Source organism: Schistocerca cancellata, chromosome 12 (assembly GCF_023864275.1).
Source record: "Schistocerca cancellata isolate TAMUIC-IGC-003103 chromosome 12, iqSchCanc2.1, whole genome shotgun sequence".
Lineage (NCBI taxonomy): Eukaryota > Metazoa > Arthropoda > Insecta > Orthoptera > Acrididae > Schistocerca > Schistocerca cancellata.
In genome coordinates, this window is record NC_064637.1 from 116071904 (window position 1) to 116094558 (window position 22655).

Below are 22655 nucleotides of genomic sequence, written 5' to 3' on the forward strand. Positions count from 1 at the left end.
CCGAACTATGAGTGGAGGGCGACAGGCAGATTCCATATTTCCAGGTTTCTGGAAATTATTTGACACGGAGCCCCATTCCTGGCTGTTAACGAAGGTACGAGCGTATAGAATAAGTTCACAGATATGTGAGTGGCTCGAAGACTTCTTAAGTGAGAGAACCCTGTATGTTCGACGGCGAATCTTCATCAGAGGCAAGGGTACCGTCAGGAGTGACCCAGGGAAGTGTGACAGGACCGCTGTTGCTCTCTGTGTACATAAATGATTTGGCGAACAGGGTGGGCAGCAATCTGCTGTAGTTCGCCAATGATGCTGTGGTCTACGGTAAAGTATCGAAGTCGAGTGACTGTAGGAAGACGCAAGCCGACTATTTCTAGTTGGTGTGATGAATGGCAGCTATCTGTCAATTGAAAACATATAAGTTGATGCGGATGAGTAGGAAGAACAAACTCGTAATGTTCGGTTACAGTATAATTAGTGTCCGTAACATTAAGAGTGCAACGGGAATTCCACTGTTAAATGCAGAGGAGAGAGCAGATAGGTGGAAAGAATATATTGAAAGCCTCTATGAGGGTGAAGATTTGTCTGATGTGATAGAAGAAGAAACAGGAGTCGATTTAGAAGAGATAGGGGATCCAGTATTAGAATCGGAATTTAAAAGAGCTTTGGAGGACTTACGGTCAAATAAGGCAGAAGGGATAGATAACATTCCATCAGAATTTCTAAAATCATTGGGGGAAGTGGCAACAAAACGACTATTCACGTTGGTGTGTAGAATATATGAGTCTGGCGATATACCGTCTGACTTTCGGAAAAGCATCATCCACACAATTCCGAAGACGGCAAGAGCTGACAAGTGCGAGAATTATCGCACAATCAGCTTAACAGCTCATGCGTCGAATCTGCTTACAAGAATAATATACAGAAGAATGGAAAAGAAAATTGAGAATGCGCTAGGTGACGATCAGTTTGGCTTTACAAAAAGTAAAGGGACGAGAGAGGCAATTCTGACGTTACGGCTAATAATGGAAGCAAGGTTAAAGAAAAATCAAGACACTTTCATAGGATTTGTCGACCTGGAAAAAGCGTTCGATAATATAAAATGGTGCAAGCTGTTCGAGATTCTGAAAAAAGTAGGGGTGAGCTATAGGGAGAGACGGGTCATATACAATACGTACAACAGCCAAGAGGGAATAATAAGATTGGACGATCAAGAACGAAGTGCTCGTATTAAGAAGGGTGTAAGACAAGGCTGTAGCCTTTCGCCCCTACTTTTCAATCTGTACATCGAGGAAGCAATGATGGAAATAAAAGAAAGGTTCAGGAATGGAATTAAAATACAAGGTGAAAGGATATCAATGATACGATACGCTGATGACATTGCTATCCCGAGTGAAAGTGAAGAAGAATTAAATGATCTGCTGAACGGAATGAACAGTCTAATGAGTACACAGTATGGTTTGAGAGTAAATCGGAGAAAGACGAAGGTAATGAGGAGTAGTAGAAATGAGAATAGCGAGAAACTTAACATCAGGATTGATGGTCACGAAATCAATGAAGTTAAGGAATTCTGCTACCTAGGCAGTAAAATAATCAATGACGGACGGAGCAAGGAGGACATCAAAAGCAGACTCGCTATGGCAAAAAGGGCATTTCTGGCCAAGAGAAGTCTACTAATATCAAATACCGGCCTTAATTTGAGGAAGAAATTTCTGAGGATGTACGTCTGGAGTCCAGCATTGTATGGTAGTGAAACATGGACTGTGGGAAAACTGGAACAGAAGAGAATCGAAGCATTTGAGATGTGGTGCTATAGACGAATGTTGAAAATTAATTGGACTGATAAGGTAAAGAATGAGGAGGTTCTACGCAGAATCGGAGAGGGAAGAAATAAGTGGAAAACACTGATAAGGAGAAGGGACAGGATGATAGGACATCTGCTAAGACATGAGGGAATGACTTCCATGCTACTAGAGGCAGCTGTAGAGGGCAAAAACTGTAGAGGAAGACAGAGATTGGAATACGTCAAGCAAATAATTGAGGACGTAGGTTGCAAGTGCTACTCTGAGATGAAGACGTTAGCAAAGGAAAGGAATTTGTGGCGGGCCGCATCAAAAAGTGTCCTTCCTGACACAGTCAAGTTGTTTAAATAGCTGGGCGTAACGCTGCAAAGCGATATGAAATGGAACGAGCATGTGAGAACTGTGGCCGGCCGCGGTGGCCGTGCCGTTCTAGGCGCTTCAGTCCGGAACCCCGCGACTGCTACGGTCGCAGGTTCGAATCCTACCTCGGCCATGGATGTGTGTGATGTCCTTAGGTTAGTTAGGTTTAAGTAGTTCTAAGTTCTAGGGGGCTGATGACCTGATATGTTAAGTCCCATAGTGCTCAGAGCCATTTGAACCATTTTTGGAAGCTACTGTGCCGGATTAAAGTAACACTTCGGAGGAATTCAGGAGCGAGCTGCTAGATCTGTTACCGGTAGGTTCGATCAAGACGCATTGCGGAAAAGCGTCGGGAACTCAAATGGGAATCCGTGGAGGGAAGGCGACGCTATTTTCTACAAACACTTTTGAGAAAATTTAGAGAACCGGCATTTGAAGCTGACTGCCGATCGATTCTACTGCCGCCAACATACATTACGCGTAACGACCACGAAGATAAGATTCGAGCTCATACGGAGGCATGTACACAGTCGTTTACCCCTCGCTCTATTTGCGATACAAACAGGAAAGGAAATTACTAGTAGTGGTACAAGGTACCCTCCGCCACGCACCGTATGGTGGCTTGCAGTATGTCTGTGTAGATATGTAAATGCAAATTCACTTCCACAGTCCTCCGTAATACAGCTATCGCACTAAACTCATATTTATTCATTAATGCATTTACTTGAACTGGATTCGGTGAGGAGAGAAACCTGTAACTGGACGCACAGTTTTGGTACGAAATAACGGCTTAGGCGTGTATATATACCGCCGGGACAAAAGGGGCAGTAGCCTGAAGGACTGCGCTCAATGACGCTGTATATGCTGAGGGGTCATCGGCCAGCAGATGGCGCTCTGGAAGCCTTTCTGTGCGCCCTCTGTTATCACTCTGCGGCCGGTAACTGTGTTGAGTTCAGAGGCGAACAGCGCTTGCAACCAAATTACGCAATAAACTGCAGAGAACCGTTGAAATTGCAATTTTAATTTTGTTTATTACTTGATGACTAGTTTAGAGCTTAAGCTCATTATCATACCATCGACTAAGGTACACAAAAACACCCATTACGACAGCCACATGACTACTCATACCAGTTAATCGCTTTTTGTAAATTAATGAAGGGCTAAAATTCATTTACCTAACATACGTAAAGTAGAGAAAATTCGTACAAAATGCGCTACTGACGTCTAAACTTCTGATTAGCGCTATCGCATCTAGAACGCGCTTAAAAGAAGCGCCCACTCCCGCCTGCTACAAGTCGAAATATGCACAACTAAAACCCGTACACCACGTGAAAGTACAACAGACCTCTGTAGCATTCAATTTTCTCGTAAGAAGGAAGGGAGCAAATCGAAAATCACGAAAATGAGTCCTAAAATATTTTGCTGGGTTTGATGAGTTGCCCTAGAATGTGATCCCATGTGAAATAGTAGAATGAAAGTAAGCAAAGTACGCAATTTTTTTATATTTATATCACCTACATCTGACATCTTTCTCACTGCAAATAGAGACTTGTTTAGGCGCTTAATCAATTCTGTGGTATGCCCTTTCAAACTGAATTTGTTATCGTGTTGTAATCCCAGAAATTTAACACTGTCAACCTCTTCGATCTGCATGTCTTCATATGCTATACACAAGCTGGAAGGAAATATCTTACAGGTTCTGAACTGCATTGTTCTAGTGCCCATTAGCTAGACTATTACCAGCCTAATGGAGACAAGTAAATTAGCTACACACATGACATCGGTACAGGTATTTTTTCATACATGTATAAGCCACTATACAATTTATCTGCCTTTTATGTCTATATTCTATCACTAAATGCCTTCATTCTTCTCCAGAGGAAGAACCTACTCGAAGTGGTGACCCAATCCTGGGATCAGGGTTCACTCATTTGGTAACACGAGCACATTACTACAGACAGGTTTTACATTTATCTTTCTATTCGGTTTCATGTACCTACAATGTTGCACATATAATTTGTTGATGTTTTCACCAAATTTCCTTTTCTAGCAGTTCATTCAAAAGAACCTGTTTCATGTGTAATACACTGAAAGGAAAGTGCCCGTGATACATAGGTGGAAGGAGTCCTTTGGATGTAGGGCGTTATTTTCGCTTTGCCCCCTTCCCCAGTATGAGATAAGTGAATGTTACATATGTCTGTTATAGGAAATTTAATGTGCTACCAACTAGTGTAGGGGATTTAGTTGATAAGGTGTATACTTTTCGAGTTGTTGTGGTTGCAGTGGGCGTTTCTGATGTTTTGACAGAAGGGCCAAAAAATTCGCTTCTTTTCGGCGCGCTCTAGCGCCGATACTCTCGTCAGAAGTGCAATTTGTAGGAAATTTTCTCTACTTTAATTTTGTATAGAATAGTGATCTTCGAAAAATGGATAGTTTTCTTGCTATAAGCTGAAAACTAAGAGAGAGGACAAAAAAAATTTCTCACGCTTGTCGTTGTGAAGGTGACCTCCTACAAACCAGAAAACTTAAAATTATGATTCAGTATAAAAAAAAAGGACCATTGAGATAAAAACTTCCACAATTTTTTACGAAAACGGCTGTTTCCAACATCAACTGACTGGACTAGTTGCACAGTAGCGAGTTGGAGAAACGAGGAGTATCTTTTATACTAAGCCGCGTCCAAATTGCTCGCGCAGCGCCAAAGCAATGGAAGAGGTTCGGCACGGCGCTCGTGGACGGTAACAGCCGGCGCTCTGCGAAACAGCGGACAAGTGCACGTAGTGTCGGTACGTCAGTGCAAATGGATCGTTTGTGCCCGACACTTGTCGCAACTTCTAGTGTTTCATTTTTAATGACGCACTCGTGCGCGACTCACACGTCCTGCGTGGACGTGGCTTGATATACACTGTGTGATCAAAAGTATCCGGACACCCCCCAAAACATATGTTTTTCATATTAGGTGCATTGTGCTGCCAGCTATTGCCAGGTACTCGGTATCAGCAACCTAAGTAGTCATTAGACATCGTTGTTGTTGTTGTTGTGGTCTTCAGTCCTGAGACTGGTTTGATGCAGCTCTCCATGCTACTCTATCCTGTGCAAGCTTCTTCATCTCCCAGTACCTACTGCAACCTACATCCTTCTGAATCTGCTTAGTGTATTCATCTCTTGGTCTCCCTCTACGATTTTCACCCTCCACGCTGCCCTCCAATACTAAATTGGTGATCACTTGATGCCTCAGAACATGTCCTATCAACCGATCCCTTCTTCTGGTCAAGTTGTGCCACAAACTTCTCTTCTCCCCAATCCTATTCAGTACTTCCACATTATGTGATCTACCCATCTAATCTTCAGCATTCTTCTGTAGCACCACATTTCGAAAGCTTCTATTCTCTTCTTGTGCAAACTATTTACCGTCCAGGTTTCACTTCCATACATGGCTACACTCCATACAAATACTTTCAGAAACGACTTCCTGACACTTAAATCTATACTCGATGTTAACAAATTTCTCTTCTTCAGAAACACTTTCTTGGCCTTTGCCAGTCTACATTTTATATCCTCTCTACTTCGACCATCATCAGTTATTTTGCTCCCCAAATAGCAAAACTCCTTTACTACTTTAAGTGTCTCATATCCTAATCTAATACCTTCAACATCACCCGACTTAATTCGACTACATTCCATTATCCTCGTTTTGCTTTTGTTGATGTTCATCTTATATCCTCCCTTCAAGACACCATCCATTCCGTTCAACTGCTCTTCCAAGTCCTTTGCTGTGTCTGACAGAATTACAATGTCATCAGCGAACCTCAAATTTTTTAATTCTTCTCCATGGATTTTAATACCTACTCCGAATTTTTCTTTGCACAGAGCAGAGTGGGGCGCTCCGCGGAACTCACGGACTTCGAACGTGGTCAAGAGATTGGGTGTCACTTGTGTCATACGTCTGTACGCGAGATTTCCACACTCCAAAACATGGCTAATTTCCCTGTTTCCTATGTGATAGTGACGTGGAAACGTGAAGGAACACGTATAGCACAAAAGCGTACAGGCCGACCTCGTCTGTTGACTGACAGAGACCGCCGACAGTTGAAGAGGGTCGTAATGTGTAATAGGCAGACATCTATCCAGACCGACATACAGGAATGCCAAACTGCATCAGGATCCACTGCAAGTACTATCACAATTATTCAAAATGACAGTCACAATCGCATTATTGATAGTGACCAACCGTGCAAAGGCAGGGTGTCGACTCGAGCGAGCGACCAAATGCTGTAAATTGCCTTTAAGGTGACCTCATCGCGGATTGAAACTGGTTGGCGACGAAATAAATAATGCGATTTTGACTGTCATTTCGAATAATTGATTATAAGTAAACCAATCGCTGTTGTCTCCACGCAACTATGTTGTCTAAACATTTAAGTACTATCACAGTCAGGCGGGAGATGAGAAAACTTGGATTTCATGGTCGAGCGGCTGCTCATAAGCCACTCATCACGCCGATAAATGCCAAACGACGCGCCGCTTTGTGTAAGGAGCGTAAACATTGGACGATTTAATAGTGGCAAAAAGTTGTGTGGAGTGACGAATCACGGTACACAATGTGGCGATCCGATGGCAGGGTATGGGTACGGTGAATTTCGACACGATCAACCACCTGTTCACAATGCACGGTCTGTGGCGGAGTGATTACACGACAATAACATCCCTGTAATAGACTGGCCTGCACAGAGTCCTGAAGTGAATCCTATAGAACACCTATCGGATGTTTTGGAACGCCGACTTCGTGCCAGGCCGGTCGCTGCGGCCGAGCGGTTATAGACGCTTCAGTCCGGAACCGCTCTGCTGCTACAGTCACAGATTAGAATCCTTCCTCGGGATGGATGTGTGTGATGTCCTTAGGTTAGTTAGGTTTAAGTAGTTCTAAGTCTAGGGGACTGATGACGTCAAAAAATGGCTCTTAGCACATTGGGACTTAACTTCTGACGTCATCAGTTCCCTAGAACTTAGAACTACTTAAACCTAACTAACCTAAGGACATCACACACATCCATGCCCGTGGCAGGATTCGAACCTGCGACCGTAGCGGTCGCGCGGTTCCAGACTGCAGCGCCTAGAACCGCTCGGCCACTCCGGCCGGCTACTGACGGCGTCAGCTGCTTAGAGCCATTTGAACCATCGTACCAGGCCTTACCGACCGACTTCGATATCTCTCCTCAGTGCAGCACTCCGTGAAGAATCGGCTGCCATTCCCCAAGAAACATTCCACCATCTGATTGAACGTATGCCTGCGAGAGTGGAAGCTGTTATCAGGACTAAGGGTGGGCCAACACCATACTGAATTCCAGCATTACCGGTAGAAGGCGCCACGAAGTTGTAAGTCATTTTCAGCCAGGTGTCCGGATACTTTTGATCACATAGTGTAAGTACGTATCTTTCATTTTACTTTCTAATATTTCATTATTTTTATGCTTTATTTATTTATAAGGAAGTTCAGCCTTGGCCGTAATATTGATGGTTTATTGATAGCAAAATCGATTTTCGATCACATAGTGATCGTCTTCAGTGCTGTGGTGTACAAATTAAACTCATAGGCACTGGCATCAAGTTATTATCAGTAACCAAAGCTAAGAAATGTTTTTAGGTGTTACGGTACAAGTGTGAGAGCTGAGGTGAACGTTGTGTTTCTTGCACCTGTGTGTTGCAGGATCGTTTCTTAGCTTAGGTTACTGATAATAACTTGATACCAGTGCCTATGAGTTAATTTTTTACACCACAGCACTGAAGATGATCACTATATGATTGAAAATCGATTTTTCTATCAATAAACCATCAATATTACGGCCAACGCTGACCTGCCTTCTAATTCCACGTATATGGTCGTTGTACACAGAGCACTCCATGGAGTCGCCAATCAATTTATTTATTTATATGCTTCTATTTCAAGAGTCGCACTACACCGAAGCAGCGTGTGGCTCTGAATCCTCGCCGTGGGCACCCCTGGTGTATAAGAACAACACCAACACTTTATCTTACGCAGTTATGTATTTAATTAGAAAATAAAAACTTATTGAATAAAATAATGCAAAATATTGCGTGCAGGTTATGTACAAAAATTTCGGAACATGGTGCGAACTACAAGATCAACAAGCAGAATATTTCGGCGTACGTTTTTAGGTGTTACGGTATAAGAGTGAGAGTTGAGGTGAACGGCGTGTTGGCGCCTGTGTGTTGCAGGGTCGCAGAGCAGTGAGGCGGGCCTGCAGCATGTGCGCGCACGTCCGCGGCCGCTAGCTGCACACACACTCCACAGCCGGGGCCGCCCAAGGTGAGTGAGTGCCAGCACGCGCATGCGAGACGGTGGACAGTTTGTAAGGGTCCCTGAAAAGCTTCAATGTCGTCTTTGCAACGTCCTGCCAAAATAATATGTCGTAAACGTTCAGGTAATTTGATTAAGCACATGCAGATGAGTTCTGAGGCGCTGTATGGGTTTGACAGGTACTGATTCTTGTGCAACATGTCTTCAAAATACACTCCTGGAAACTGAAGTAAGAACACCGTGAATTCATTGTCCCAGGAAGGGGAAACTTTATTGACACATTCCTGGGGTCAGATACATCACATGATCACACTGACAGAACCACAGGCACATAGACACAGGCAACAGAGCATGCACAATGTCGGCACTAGTACAGTGTATATCCACCTTTCGCAGCAATGCAGGCTGCTATTCTCCCATGGAGACGATCGTAGAGATGCTGGATGTAGTCCTGTGGAACGGCTTGCCATGCCATTTCCACCTGGCGCCTCAGTTGGACCAGCGTTCGTGCTGGACGTGCAGACCGCGTGAGACGACGCTTCATCCAGTCCCAAACATGCTCAATGGGGGACAGATCCGGAGATCTTGCTGGCCAGGGTAGTTGACTTACACCTTCTAGAGCACGTTGGGTGGCACGGGATACATGCGGACGTGCATTGTCCTGTTGGAACAGCAAGTTCCCTTGCCGGTCTAGGAATGGTAGAACGATGGGTTCGATGACGGTTAGGATGTACCGTGCACTATTCAGTGTCCCCTCGACGATCACCAGTGGTGTACGGCCAGTGTAGGAGATCGCTCCCCACACCATGATGCCGGGTGTTGGCCCTGTGTGCCTCGGTCGTATGCAGTCCTGATTGTGGCGCTCACCTGCACGGCGCCAAACACGCATACGACCATCATTGGCACCAAGGCAGAAGCGACTCTCATCGCTGAAGACGACACGTCTGCATTCGTCCCTCCATTCACGCCTGTCGCGACACCAGTGCAGGCGGGCTGCACGATGTTGGGGCGTGAGCGGAAGACGGCCTAACGGTGTGCGGGACCGTAGCCCAGCTTCATGGAGACGGTTGCGAATGGTCCTCGCCGATACCCCAGGAGCAACAGTGTCCCTAATTTGCTGGGAAGTGGCGGTGCGGTCCCCTACGGCACTGCGTAGGATCCTACGGTCTTGGCGTGCATCCGTGCGTCGCTGCGGTCCGGTCCCAGGTCGACGGGCACGTGCACCTTCCGCCGACCACTGGCGACACCATCGATGTACTGTGGCGACCTCACGCCCCACGTGTTGAGCAATTCGGCGGTACGTCCACCCGGCCTCCCGCATGCCCACTATACGCCCTCGCTCAAAGTCCGTCAACTGCACATACGGTTCACGTCCACGCTGTCGCGGCATGCTACCAGTGTTAAAGACTGCCATGGAGCTCCGTATGCCACGGCAAACTGGCTGACACTGACGGCGGCGGTGCACAAATGCTGCGCAGCTAGCGCCATTCGACGGCCAACACCGCGGTTCCTGGTGTGTCCGCTGTGCCGTGCGTGTGATCATTGCTTGTACAGCCCTCTCGCAGTGTCCAAGTATGGTGGGTCTGACACACTGGTGTCAATGTGTTCTTTTTTCCATTTCCAGGAGTGTATTTCACAAGGCTGGAAAATTCAGATTGTTCAAAGTGTTTCATCATCATGATGCTATGTTTTACGCGGTCTTGTGTAGCTTGAGACCAATATGCTGAGAGGAAGGCGTGGTAAAATTCTCCTTCACTGTGACAATCGTGAATGACCGATCGCATTCTTACAGCTGGTTCATTCTCTAAATAGCCACACATAAATTCTAATCTGTGCTCTAATGACCTGTTGGGAGGAAAACAATGAGAGAATTGATGGAGCCACGCTTGTGGATGAATGGCGTTGCCGGAATTTTTAAATGTTTTGAATTTACGTGTAGTAATAAACAGCTTATAGTCAAAATCATCATGTCGGCGAGTCGCATATCGGTCATTGTTACTTCGTTTCGGCGGTTCCATCTCAAAATTCGGTGCACCTTGCCAATTTCTTTCATAATTTCCGAAGTACCCCGTGTTATTATTTTGTGGCTGTTCCGTATTTCAAAGTCCCTCTTCCAGTGTTGGAGCGCGAGTGTCCCCTGAAATACGTAATTATTGTATTACCTGTGTCAGCTGATCTTATACTTCCCGGATTTCTCTTTGGTGTTGCGTATTAATTTGATTCTGATTTTGTTTGAATTTCCTAATTTTTTCGCACTCTTCTGTGTCATTAAAGACTACCGGTTTTGCGTCATTCAGATTATCATCTACTTTCGTAGATAAATTATTTAGCTGATCCGAAAGTTCAACTACTTTCTCTGATAATGAACTAATTTCCTCCATGTGTCTTTCTGAACCAATTTTCAGAGTATCTACTGTGTCCTTTAAGTTTTCCTGACTTTTTGCAAGTTGCGTAACCGAATCGGTAGATGCAACTGAGTCAATTTTAGCTTGCAAGGTCTCATGATTTTCATGAACAATAGTTTGCAGTTCTTTTATGGCTGCTTCGTGATTCTGTAATGCATTTTCATGCCACGAAAAAATACGTTGAAAATGCTCACAAATTTGTGTTTTTACTTCATTACAGACTTTTTAACATTTAGATTCAATGTTATGTAACTCAGTAGTTAAATCTTCGCGTGTTTGTTCAAGCGTGGTGTCTAACTTCCGAAGATTTTGTTCCATTGTGTCTAACTTTTGAAACTTTTGCTGTGTTTGTCTCTGATTTTGTTCCATTGTGTCTAACTTTTGAAGATTTTGTTCCATTGTGTCTAACTTTCGCAGATTTTGTTCCATTGTGTCTAACCTTTGAAGCTTTTGCTGTGTTTGTCCCACTTCTGGTATTAATTGTAATAACAATGCACTGGTGTCTGAAACATGTTCCTCAGTGCTTTTCGGCAGTGAATTTGCACCGGCAACATTCACATTTTGACAAGCAGAAAATGTGTCTTGACTTATTTGAGAAAACGGTGAGGACGCACAACCTGAATCTACAGTATTTGCGAGATTGTGTCCTGTCATTTCGGATTCCTGAGGCGAGCTATTGCCGACCGATCGATCGATAATGCTTCCCTGTTCACTAATTGTTTCACAGTCTACGCCATTATTTGCCGCCCGCTCCATTTCCTTATGCACAATTACCAAATTACTACTTTGAATGTCTTTTAATTCATTACACAGTTGTGCTGATAAGCTACTCTAGTCGTCACTATTATTTCTCAGTTTACTTTGGAGCCTAGTGTTATGTTTTACACACGCCATTATTGACACAATATTTCACACGATAACACAGAAAAGCACAATTTGAAGAGCAAAATAAGAAAACACATTAACATAGCACTGAAAATAATATCTCGTTACTTGCAGGCGCAGCTGCGAAATACTTGCTGCAAATCTACATGCATGCCACAACTGCTTTACTATACAAGAATGAAAAACTACAACTACAAAGGAAATTCTCTCTACAATTACGCGCTAGCAATAAACAAAGGCTGCACTAATTGCACAAACTACAAGAAAAAATCAGAAGATTCCAGTGAGGTATCCTCGGCTAAGGGTCGAAATATCAAACGTCCCCTTAGAAAAATTTGTGAATTACTGTGCTGATAAACCTCTTACATTATTTGCTTTTCAAACAGCTGAGCAAAACTGAACGTACTCAAACATTCACTAAAGTGACACACAATATTTTTAGCGCAACGCAATCTGACTTTCTAGTAATCGCTACAAAGAATGGTCCTGATTAACATTAACATATACCTTTCACAAATTACTTACCTCACAAAAATCTTCGTTACTCGAACTACTGCAATTCAGCGAGCGCCACTACTGCCAGCTAAATAAAAGATTCAAACTACTGAAGGCACTAACTACTGATAGGCATAGTTAGGAAATGAAAGATTTTGATAGAGAACAAACAATGTATTTACCTTAATAGTGTCGAAAAGTCATAATATACATAGCAGTTAATGACATCCAGTCTTACAAATTTCAAAACTCCGCCATTTCTCTCCCCACGTCCACCACTGCTGGCGGCTCACCTCCAACTGCGCAACGCTACGCGCTGTTAACAGCCAACTGCCCAACACTACAATGGCCAACAACAATGCAAACCAGCCACAGACTGCACACAGCACAGCCATAGATTTTCATACAGAGCGCTACGTGGCGTTACCAATATAAAAACCTAAACAGCCTACTTACAAGTTAAAAACACGACTCTCGCTACTGCCCTCTTTCACATCTTTCAGCAAGTTGCTCCTTCTGCTGGTGCAGCTACACCGCTTTGAAAAACGTTCTCTCTTTCTCGTGTTGCCAAAGAATAATTTAAATGAGATACTTTGACTCCTATGGGTGTCTATTACACATTTTAAAATGTAAACAGAATTACAGTGCTCACAAAATTACTTGACCCGAGCCATAGCGGACAATGTCGCCGATTACTATACTGACACTCTGTGACGTTGATTATAATTAGGCAATCTTTCTGAGCAAGAGGCTCCATCTTCAGGCAGATAGGTTGATGGGGAAGGAAGAGGGGTGAAGGGAAATGACTGGAGAGGTCTAGGGAAAGGGGTAGATTTTGGGAAAGTTACCCAGGACCATGGGTCGGGGGAGACTTACCGAACAGGATGAGAAGCAAAGACTCATTGTTGGGGACTGTACTGGATGACATTTGGAAACCTGAGAGCTATAAAGGGTCTAACGCTTTTGACAACAGAAGAGTGTGTGGTGTGTATGTATGCTACCTTTCCACCTCCTTTATACAAGTTGACTTACTTGAGAGAGCGCAGGCGATCTTCTTCGCTGGTTAGGCAGCTGCTGGAATCTCTATAAACTCCACCTCCGAAGGATAATGCTAGTTAAAGGAACCTCTAAGACTACCTCTTTACTCGTGAAATAAGGAGGTACTAGAAGAACACTTTTAGTTCGCTATTGGTATATTTCAATTTCCACAAAGAACAAAATTCACACTTCTCACGTAAATATTCGACTTCTTGTAAGTCACCCGTGTCGTCTCACATTAGAAACAATTAAGTTACATTTACAACAGAGTTGGTTTAATAACCACGACTCTGTTACACCGAAATAATAAACATGTCTTGCCTCTAGCAAGTCTGGATTAAGAGTTTTTTTAAGAGTTCCTTTTTTCACTAACAATGGCCACTGACACTATTATCACAGAGTTACATAAATACGCCATGGTCCTCTCGTACGCACTCACTAAACACCCATGGACTGCCCGACAGTTATTTTTCGGTGCAGTTCGACCACCGCGTCTACATTCTTCTCGCGACTGAATTTCAAACTTCCATACACACACATGTGACGTGCGGTAGGGAGGAGTCTATCATCCTACACTGACATCTAAAATAACGTGTGTTCAAGATGGTAGAAGGCCGAATGGTTCTAGAATTTACATCGAAATTCTCGAATTACTATGTACCCCGTATATGTAATCATTATGTAAATAATTTTACACATAATAACATTTTCATATTTTAACAGTATGCATTTCTTTTCTTTCAATAACCGCGAATAATATTTTGCTTACTACTTCGCTATTCTCTCTCATCCTACTTTAATATTAAGCCATGAGCATTCACTCGAGGTTTTAGTCAGCTCTTCACTAGTATTTAGAAATTGTGAGGACACCTTTATTTCCAGTAATAAATTCCAGGTGTTCCTGAAACATGATTAATCTATTTTCTGTTCTCATCTTTTGTTCTACCTTTCCTTAGTATGTACTGTTCTTACTATTTTTTGTAGCTTGGAGGAACTCTGGGCAAAATGAAAGTGTTCTTTTGGCACTCATTTATTTATATGAAACATAATAATGCTAGTTGTGCATAGAATTCATACTTTCCAGAATAATTCCTATACAATTTTGTTACTTTTGTCACGATACTGTCCCCTTCTCCTAGGATCAGTACCTGTACCTTTCCTGTGGGTCGACCTTATGAGAGCACTTCCTCTTTCTGTTTTGGTTGGTACGCCCCTTTATAAAACATTCCTATTTTTTGGCCACAGGTCATCCTATGTCCATGTAGTTACACCTGCCCTATATACTTGCAAATGCCAGGTATGCCCCCCCTCCCCTCTTATCCTTCCTGAGTAGGCTTCATAGTTCATTACCCTAGTATACCTTCCTGTTTATACTACACTTAAGTATTCTCTGGTAAAAATAGAAATCTATTTTACACTTTGACAGCCTATTCGTCAATATTATCTAAATATAAAGTTTTCTTCTCGTTCTTCTGCGTCTTTCCTGAAGTAGTACGGAAGCCACGGGAACTGCTTGTAGCCATATTTTACCTCTCTTCGTTTATTCTCTTTATAGCGCAATTTATTCTCTTTATTGCGTGATTCGAATGGATACCGGTTCCTGCAACACACTCGAGTACTGAGATTTTTGCATCCCCGGTTGTCTTGTCCGATATATATTTAATGGCATTGCACATAATTGCCCGTGCCTGATTGTGAAGAACTTTCCCCGTCCCCAAAGACTACAGATCCACCGTGTGTAATAAAGAGACAGCAACGAAAGCGATCGATGTGCGCACGCAGGTCGCTAGGTGACAGTCAACGCATTTCTGGGCAGGTGCCACGATATTTTCTGCGAGCTCTAACACTCACTGACGAGGAGAACACGGCAGGCACCGTAATCCCATTTTCCAGAAACGTCGTGGAAGAGGAGCCAAAATAAGCGAACACGTGTCTCGGCTTATCAGTAGACACTCGACCGTTTCTGAGAAAACAACGATCGAAGTTTCCGAGGTACTTCATTTCGCTTTGAGCGAGTAACCGGTTCAACTGAAGCGGTAGCACAGAGGCTAACGTCGCGGATTCACGTTTTTGCGCCCAGTATTCAAACTCGATTTTCATTTTTATTTTAGTTTGTCTACCTACGTCCGCAGAAGGTAACTACACGAACGTTTTCCATTCTACATTTAAATAACCTTGCCCTTATTCGACTACTAAGAGTGTGGTGAATAAATTTATAAAAATAAATGAATGAAAAATTATTTGATAATTTTTTGGTGAAATTTCTTTAGTGCATATTGGTTCTTAAGAAACTGCAAGCGCCAGTTTTCGTAAAAGTGATCCATTGTGCGTAATTTTGCGCAAAGAGTTAGATTTACACGAAAAAATGTCGCAGTGTCAAAACAGTCTTCGCACAAATGTCGCGGTGTTCTGAATTTCTGTTTCGAATGTTCCTATGGTCGGTGTAATCCAATGGGATCCACAAAATCTTTCTCAAGAATATAACAGACGAGTGTAACCCCAAACGTTTGTGTGGTAGAGTAATTATAGTGTACGCGTACGTGGAGGCAGTGTTTGCGCAGCAGCCGCCGACACATTGTAGCTGAGGCGGAATAAGGGGAACCAGCCCGCATTCGCCGAGGCAGATAGAAAACCGCAGTAAAAACCATCCAAAGACTGGCCGGCACACCGGACCTCGACAGTAATCCCCCGGACGGATAGAGCGTCGCGCCGCGCAGCCAGCCAAGCGGGCCAATTACTACTGACCATTAAAATTGCTACACCAAGAAGAAATGCAGATGATAAACGGGTATTCATTGGACAAATATATTACAGTAGAACTAACATGTGATTACATTTTCACGCAGTTTCGGTGCATAGATCCTGAGAAATCAGTACCAACAACAACCACCTCTGGCCGTAATAACGGCCTTCATACCCCTGGGCATTAAGTCAAACAGAGCTTGGATGGCGTGTACAGGTGCAACTGCCCATGCAGCTTCAACACAATACCACAGTTCATCAAGAGTAGTGACTGGCGTATTGTGATGAGCCAGTTGCTCGGCCACCATTGACTAGACATTTTCAATTGGTGAGAGACCAGTAGAACGTGCTGGCCAGGGCAGCACTCGAACATTTTCTGTATCCAGAAAGACCCGTGCAGGACCTGCAACGTGCGGTCGTGCATTATCCTGCTAAAATGTAGGGTTTCGCAGGGATCGAATGAAGGGTAGAGCCACGGGTCGTAACACATCTGAAATGTAACGTCCACTGTTCAAAGTGTCGTCAGTGCGAACAAGAGGTGACCGAGACGTGTAACCAATGGCACCCCATACCATCACGCCGGGTGATACGCCTGTATGGCGATGACGAATACAAGCTTCCAATGTGCGTTCACCGCGATGTCGCCAAACACGGATGCGACCATCATGATGCTGTAAACAGAACCTGGATTCATCCGAAAAAATGACGTTTTGCCATTCGTGCACCCAGCTTCGTCGTTGAGTACACAATCGCAGGCGCTCCTGTCTGTGATGCAGCGTCAAAGGTAACCGCAGCCATGGTCTCCGAGCTGATAGTCCATGCTGCTGCAAACGTCGTCGAACTGTTCGTGCAGATGGTTGTTGTCTTGCAAACGTCTCCATCTGTTGACTCAGGGATCGTGACGTGGCTACACGATCCGTTACAGCTATGCGGATAAGACGCCTGTCATCTCGACTGCTAGTGATACGAGGCCGTGGGGATCCAGCACGGCGTTCCGTATTGCCCCCCAGAACCCACCGATTCCATATTCTGCTAACAGTCATTGGATCTCGACCAACGCGAGCAGCAACGTCGCGATACGATAAACTGCAATCGCGATAGGCTACAATCCGACCTTTATGAAAGTTGGAAACGTGATAGTAGCATTTCTCCTGCTTACACGAGGCATCACAACAACGTTTCACCAGGCAACGCCGGTCAACTGCTGTTTGTGTATGAGAAATCGGTTGGAAACTTTCGTCATGTCAACACGTTGTAGGTGTCGCCACCAGCGCCAACCTTGTGTGAATGCTCTGAAAAGCTAATCATTTGCATATCACAGCATCTTCTGCCTGTCAGTTAAATTTCTCGTCTGTAGCTCGTCATTTTCGTAGTGTAGTATTTTTAATGGCCAGTAGTGTATAAGTAACTGGTGCGCTTCACAATTTTAATGATGAAACTAAACAAGAAATATGTACTGCCAGTAATCTATGCGTCTTTAACTTCAGTTGCATACGCATAAGATTGAGAGCGGATTACAAGAAAAAAATCTCCTGTATTCTGTTAATGGCATCTGGGATATGTATTCCATTACTTTTGGTTCTCTAGAACAGTCTTCGATTTCTTAAGGTTCTCGTTTCTGGCCATCTCTCAGCTTCTTTTACAGTTGTGCGACAACAGGCTGCACACATACTACTGTTTGTTATTTATCGAGACGTAGTGATAATTTCTGCCAACTGACAAGTCGATAGCACAACTTCCAGAAATTGCACTGCACCCTTACAGTTACCATTTGAATCATCGTCGTAAATCAGTATGTTATAACGTGTTGTACTGAATCTAGACTTTCACGATGGTTACCAAACTACACTCGTGCTCATAAGTTGAGGATAATGCTGATACATGGTGCAACAACGCTCTGGTGGGCGGTTTGTGGGTTCAAATCACCTCGGAGTATGACCATGAGATGCATTTGACCTGCAGTCGTCGCACGATGGCGCTGGCAGCAGTCCACATACGCAGAGGTGTGTTGGTACATGTCAGAGTACGGTGCAGCGAGTAAGTGTGCAGACGTTTTCAGATGTGCTAATGGCGACTGTGTGTTGAAAATGGCTCAAAGAACGCATATTGATGACGTTATGACGGCTAGAATACTAGGGCGACTGGAGGCTGGACAAACACAGCAGGTCGTAGCACGGGCGCTCCCTGTGCCACAAAGTGTGATCTCAAGATTATGGCAACGATTGCAGCAGACAGCAAACGTGTCCAGTCGCTACAGTACGGGACGTCCACAGTGTACAACAACATTAAGATCGGTATCTCACCATCACTGCCCGCAGACGACCACGGAGTACTGCAGGTAGCTTTGCTCGGGACCTTACCGCAGCCACTGGAAAAGTTGTCTCCAGACACACAGTCTCCGGACGACTGAACAGACACGGTTTATTCGCCCGGAGACGTGCAAGGTGCATTCCACTGACCCCTGGTCACAGGAGAGCCCTAAAGTCCGGTGTCAAGAACACAGTACATGGTCATTGGATTATACCTGAACGAGTCCAGGTATAATCTGAACAATGGTTCTCGCCGGTTTTTCATCTGCGCGAACCAGGAACCAGATACCAACCCCTTAATGTCCTTGAAAGGGACCTGTATGCAGGTCGTCATTTGATGGTTTGGGGTGGGATTATGATTGGTGCACGTACACCTCTGCATGTCTTTGACAGAGGAACTGTAACAGGTCAGGTGTATCGGGACATCATTTTGCACCAGTATGTCCGCCTTTTCATTGGCGCAGTGGGTCCCACCTCCCTTCTGATGGATGATAATGCACGGCCCCACCGAGCTGCCATCGTGGAGGAGTACCTTGAAAGATACCAGGCGAATGGAGTGGCCTGCCTGTTCTCCAGACCTAAACCCCATCGAGCACGTCTGGGATGCTCTCGGTCGACGTGTCGCTGCACATCTTCAAACCCCTACGATACTTCAGGAGCTCCGACAGTCACTGGTGCAAGAATGGGAGGCTATACCCCAGCAGCTGCTCGACCACCTGATCCAGACTATGCCAAACCGTTATGCGGCCTGTGCATGTGTGCATGGTGATCATATCCCATATTGATGCCGGGGTACATGCGCAGGAAACAGTGGCGTTTTGTAGCACATGTGTTTCGGGACGTTTTTCTCAACTTATCACCAATACCGTGGACTTAGAGATCTGTGTCGTGTGTGTTCCCTATGTGCCTATGCTATTAGCGCCAGTTTTGTGTAGTGCCACGTTGTGCGGCGCCACGTTCTGCAGTTATCCTTAATTTATGAGCATGAGTGGAATAAAACCACAAACTAATAAAACCAGAAACAAAGAAAGTCTCATCTACAACGGCGCTTCGAAGAACGAACATTGATGTCCTCGTGCTTACTTCTATATCAGCTGTCGTAGGCGAAAAAGAAATTGCACTGCCTAAGGAAATTACGATTTGCGCGCTGAATTTGTGATGGACGACGAGCGTCTTTATATGCCTCGAAGCACATGGTTCGTCAGATCGTTACCCTTTCTCATTCCGGATCAGCGCCTCACTTACTGAGATTACACCGGACGAAACAACCATCCAATGGCACACATCGTCATGAACTTATTAATAAACATCGAAATTACGATTCTGGGTGTACCAAGAGCTGATTACCGTAATCCTGGAAATGCAACAGCAGACACCTGGTCAAAACAGCCACTTACGAAGGAGAGAAATAATGACACGCGCACACACACACACATACACACACACACGGTCACATAGATTTAATTTTTTACTGAGATAATGCTCAACATGGACCAAGAAATAAAAACTAAAATAGCTTCATCTCCTAGCTCCTACAGAGGTTTTTTTTACGGTTTCCCCTTGCATACCAAGCGAACGGCAAACTTGGAAATCCCCTCCCAAATATTCCCAATTCGGAGCTATATAAAAACTAAAATAGCTTCATCTCCTAGCTCCTACAGAGGTTTTTTTTACAGTTTCCCTTGCATACCAAGCGAACGCCAAACTTGGAAATCCCCTCCCAAATATTCCGAATTCGGAGCCATCCCAATTCGGAGCCCCACTCCTAGGCTACTGGCATAGTTGTCTGTAAAGGACGAAGTATGTTCTACAACAGCCTGCGCAACTCTTTGGAGTAGGAAGTGAAATACGTGCAAAAATAAATAGCTGTAGCAGCTGGGGATATTTTGAACGACCTCAAACTGGTAAGGAGAGATAAGTCAATCGAAAAGTCAGAAGCGTCACCCTGATACAGAGTCAGAGATAATGTCAAAGTAAATCCGATATTGGTGACTAAGCTCTGGCGCGAGAAACTATAAGGGTCCACAAGATTCAAGAACTCTACGACACGCGTCACTTTCAATCACGGCTCCTAGGAGAGCTCCTGCGTCGCATTGGTCTGGCGGCATCCACATTACGACACTGCGGTAAAGAAGAGCCACATCTTCTTAGGTCGTCCATACAGATATACACTACTATTGTCACGCGGTAACACTGACTGGACTATCCGAAAAGGAATTAGAGGCCGATCTATGATCTGGTTCTAAGACAAGCGGTGCAGCGAACTAACTGTTGCTGTTGCCACAAGGCGGTATCGATCACCTGTGACTCACCGCCTAGTCTAGCTCTACGCACTGCGCCAGACGAAGAATTCCAGCATCTGTGACTACATCTGCATGGCTACTCTGCATTTCCTACTTCAGCGCTTCGCCACCACTGCTGTCTCCATGTGATCCTCTTCCAGGCCAACTGCTTCGTAGTCTCCTACCTACCTCTCTCTTCACTTCCAGCGTTTTTATTCATCTCCTTCCTATTTCCTTCTGTCCTCCCACTGTGCATTCGATAGCTGTAGTCCGAGCTCCTTTTAGTCGCGGTATACGTCCCATCCACTCTACTTTTCTTTTCTTAATGAGGTTAAGGAGAGTTCTGTTTTCCTCTGTCTTCCCATTACTTCACTGTCCATTTTATTTTTTCCTTTCTCTTCCAAACCATCTCGAATTCTCTAATTCTCTAATTTTGTGTATCTATTCTTCAACGCCTAACTTGCACAGACGTTCGGAAAAAATCCACACGAAGCATTTAACCAACCTTTTCCTTAATTCCTACCCCATTTCGCTTCATGATAAGAATTTCTGTTTCTGAAAAGCTTGCTTCGCCATTGTAGATCTTGATCTTATTCCTTTCTCACTCGTCCAGTTGTCAGCATGCTGCCCAAATATCTATACTGTGCAATCTGTTCAGTTCGACCTTATGTTGGTAACTCTTTCATATCGTCTTTGTCATGTGCTCTCATCTTCTTAATTTTGAGTGTGTTGATTTTCATTCCATAGTCTTACAATTTTTCTTCAAGTCTTTTCTTTGAATAGATTATCATTCATCTGCAAGCAGTACCAGCAAATCTGACACAATTGATATTCCAGCCGCGCATGCTTATTCTTTCTTCTCTATTTCTAGCGTCTTCAGTAACAAGTCTTCGATGTGTAGGGTAAACAGAGTTACTGAAAAACAAGAACCCTGTCTTACTCATGTACCGATTTTAGAAAAATGTGGCATACCATTTCTTCGCTTATGGCTTTTTGCCTTGTGTGTAACTCTTTAATTGGTGGCTTGTTCTTAAGTTTTAGACTTTCCAATATCCTGTCCCGTTTTACTCACCCAGTGGCCTTTTCCGTATGAAGCACAGCTAATTGCTTCTCCTCTTTCTGTGTATCTGTGTACAGGGAGTATTTTACAATTTCTGTTACAGGCCTCTAGGGACTGTAGTGGGAATTTAATAGACACAGTTTTGAAAAGGAACCGACATTTGGAAATCTACAGCCGTGATATAAAATAAGTTTGAAGAAGAGATCGCTTTCAGATTCCCGCATCTTAAAATGGATACCCATTCTGCGAATCTGAGTCGAGAGCAGCTGTTTGCGACACGTGCAGATTTGTGAGGGACGGAAGTCGAACCCGGACTTCGCGCTGATCGCGCGCGGTCGCGTTAACTACTTTGGCTGTCCCAGCAGACCTCCAGGGCCGACCAAAACTTCCATATGTCCGTGTGTGTCGCAAAATGCGAATCCATATTGTAATATAGTCTCCGACAAAAAAAATAAAAAGACGCACCATGAAGGAATTATCCGAATGGCACAGAAATCGGTAGATGTGATGTACCTGTACAGACAAACAAATGATTACAATTTCAGAAAAACTGGATGATTTTTTCCATCAGAAAGACATTGTCGAATGCTTTTTCTAGGTCGACAAATCCTATGAACGCGTCTCGATTTTTCTTTAGTGTTACTTCCATTATCAACCGAAACGTCAGATCTGCTTCTCTGGTGCCTTTGTAAGTAGGCTGTTTATGTTTTCTTTATGTAAGTAGGCTGTTTATGTTTTCTTTATGTAAGTAGGCTGTTTGTGCTTTCTTATTGGCAACGTTACGTAGCACTCTGTATGAAAATCACTGGCTGTGCTGTGTGCAGTCTGTGGCTGGTTTGCATTGTTGTTGGCCATTGTGGTGTTGGGCAGTGGGCTGTTAACAGCGCGTAGCGTTGCGCAGTTGGAGGTGAGCCGCCAGCGATGGTGGATGTGGGGAGAGAAATGGCGGAGTTTTGAAATT

The 22655-nt window shown here is 44.2% G+C and overlaps 1 protein-coding gene across 1 annotated transcript in view; it reads left to right on the plus strand.

The window, feature by feature from the left end:
- Positions 1-8399: 8399 nt before the first annotated feature.
- LOC126109589 (glutamate-gated chloride channel) overlaps positions 8400-22655 on the plus strand; it is a 519836-nt gene continuing 505580 nt past the window's right edge. The window contains exon 1 of the mRNA XM_049914624.1: positions 8400-8487. The gene's annotated coding sequence lies outside the window, so the exon portion shown is untranslated. The remainder of the gene's footprint in view (positions 8488-22655) is intronic.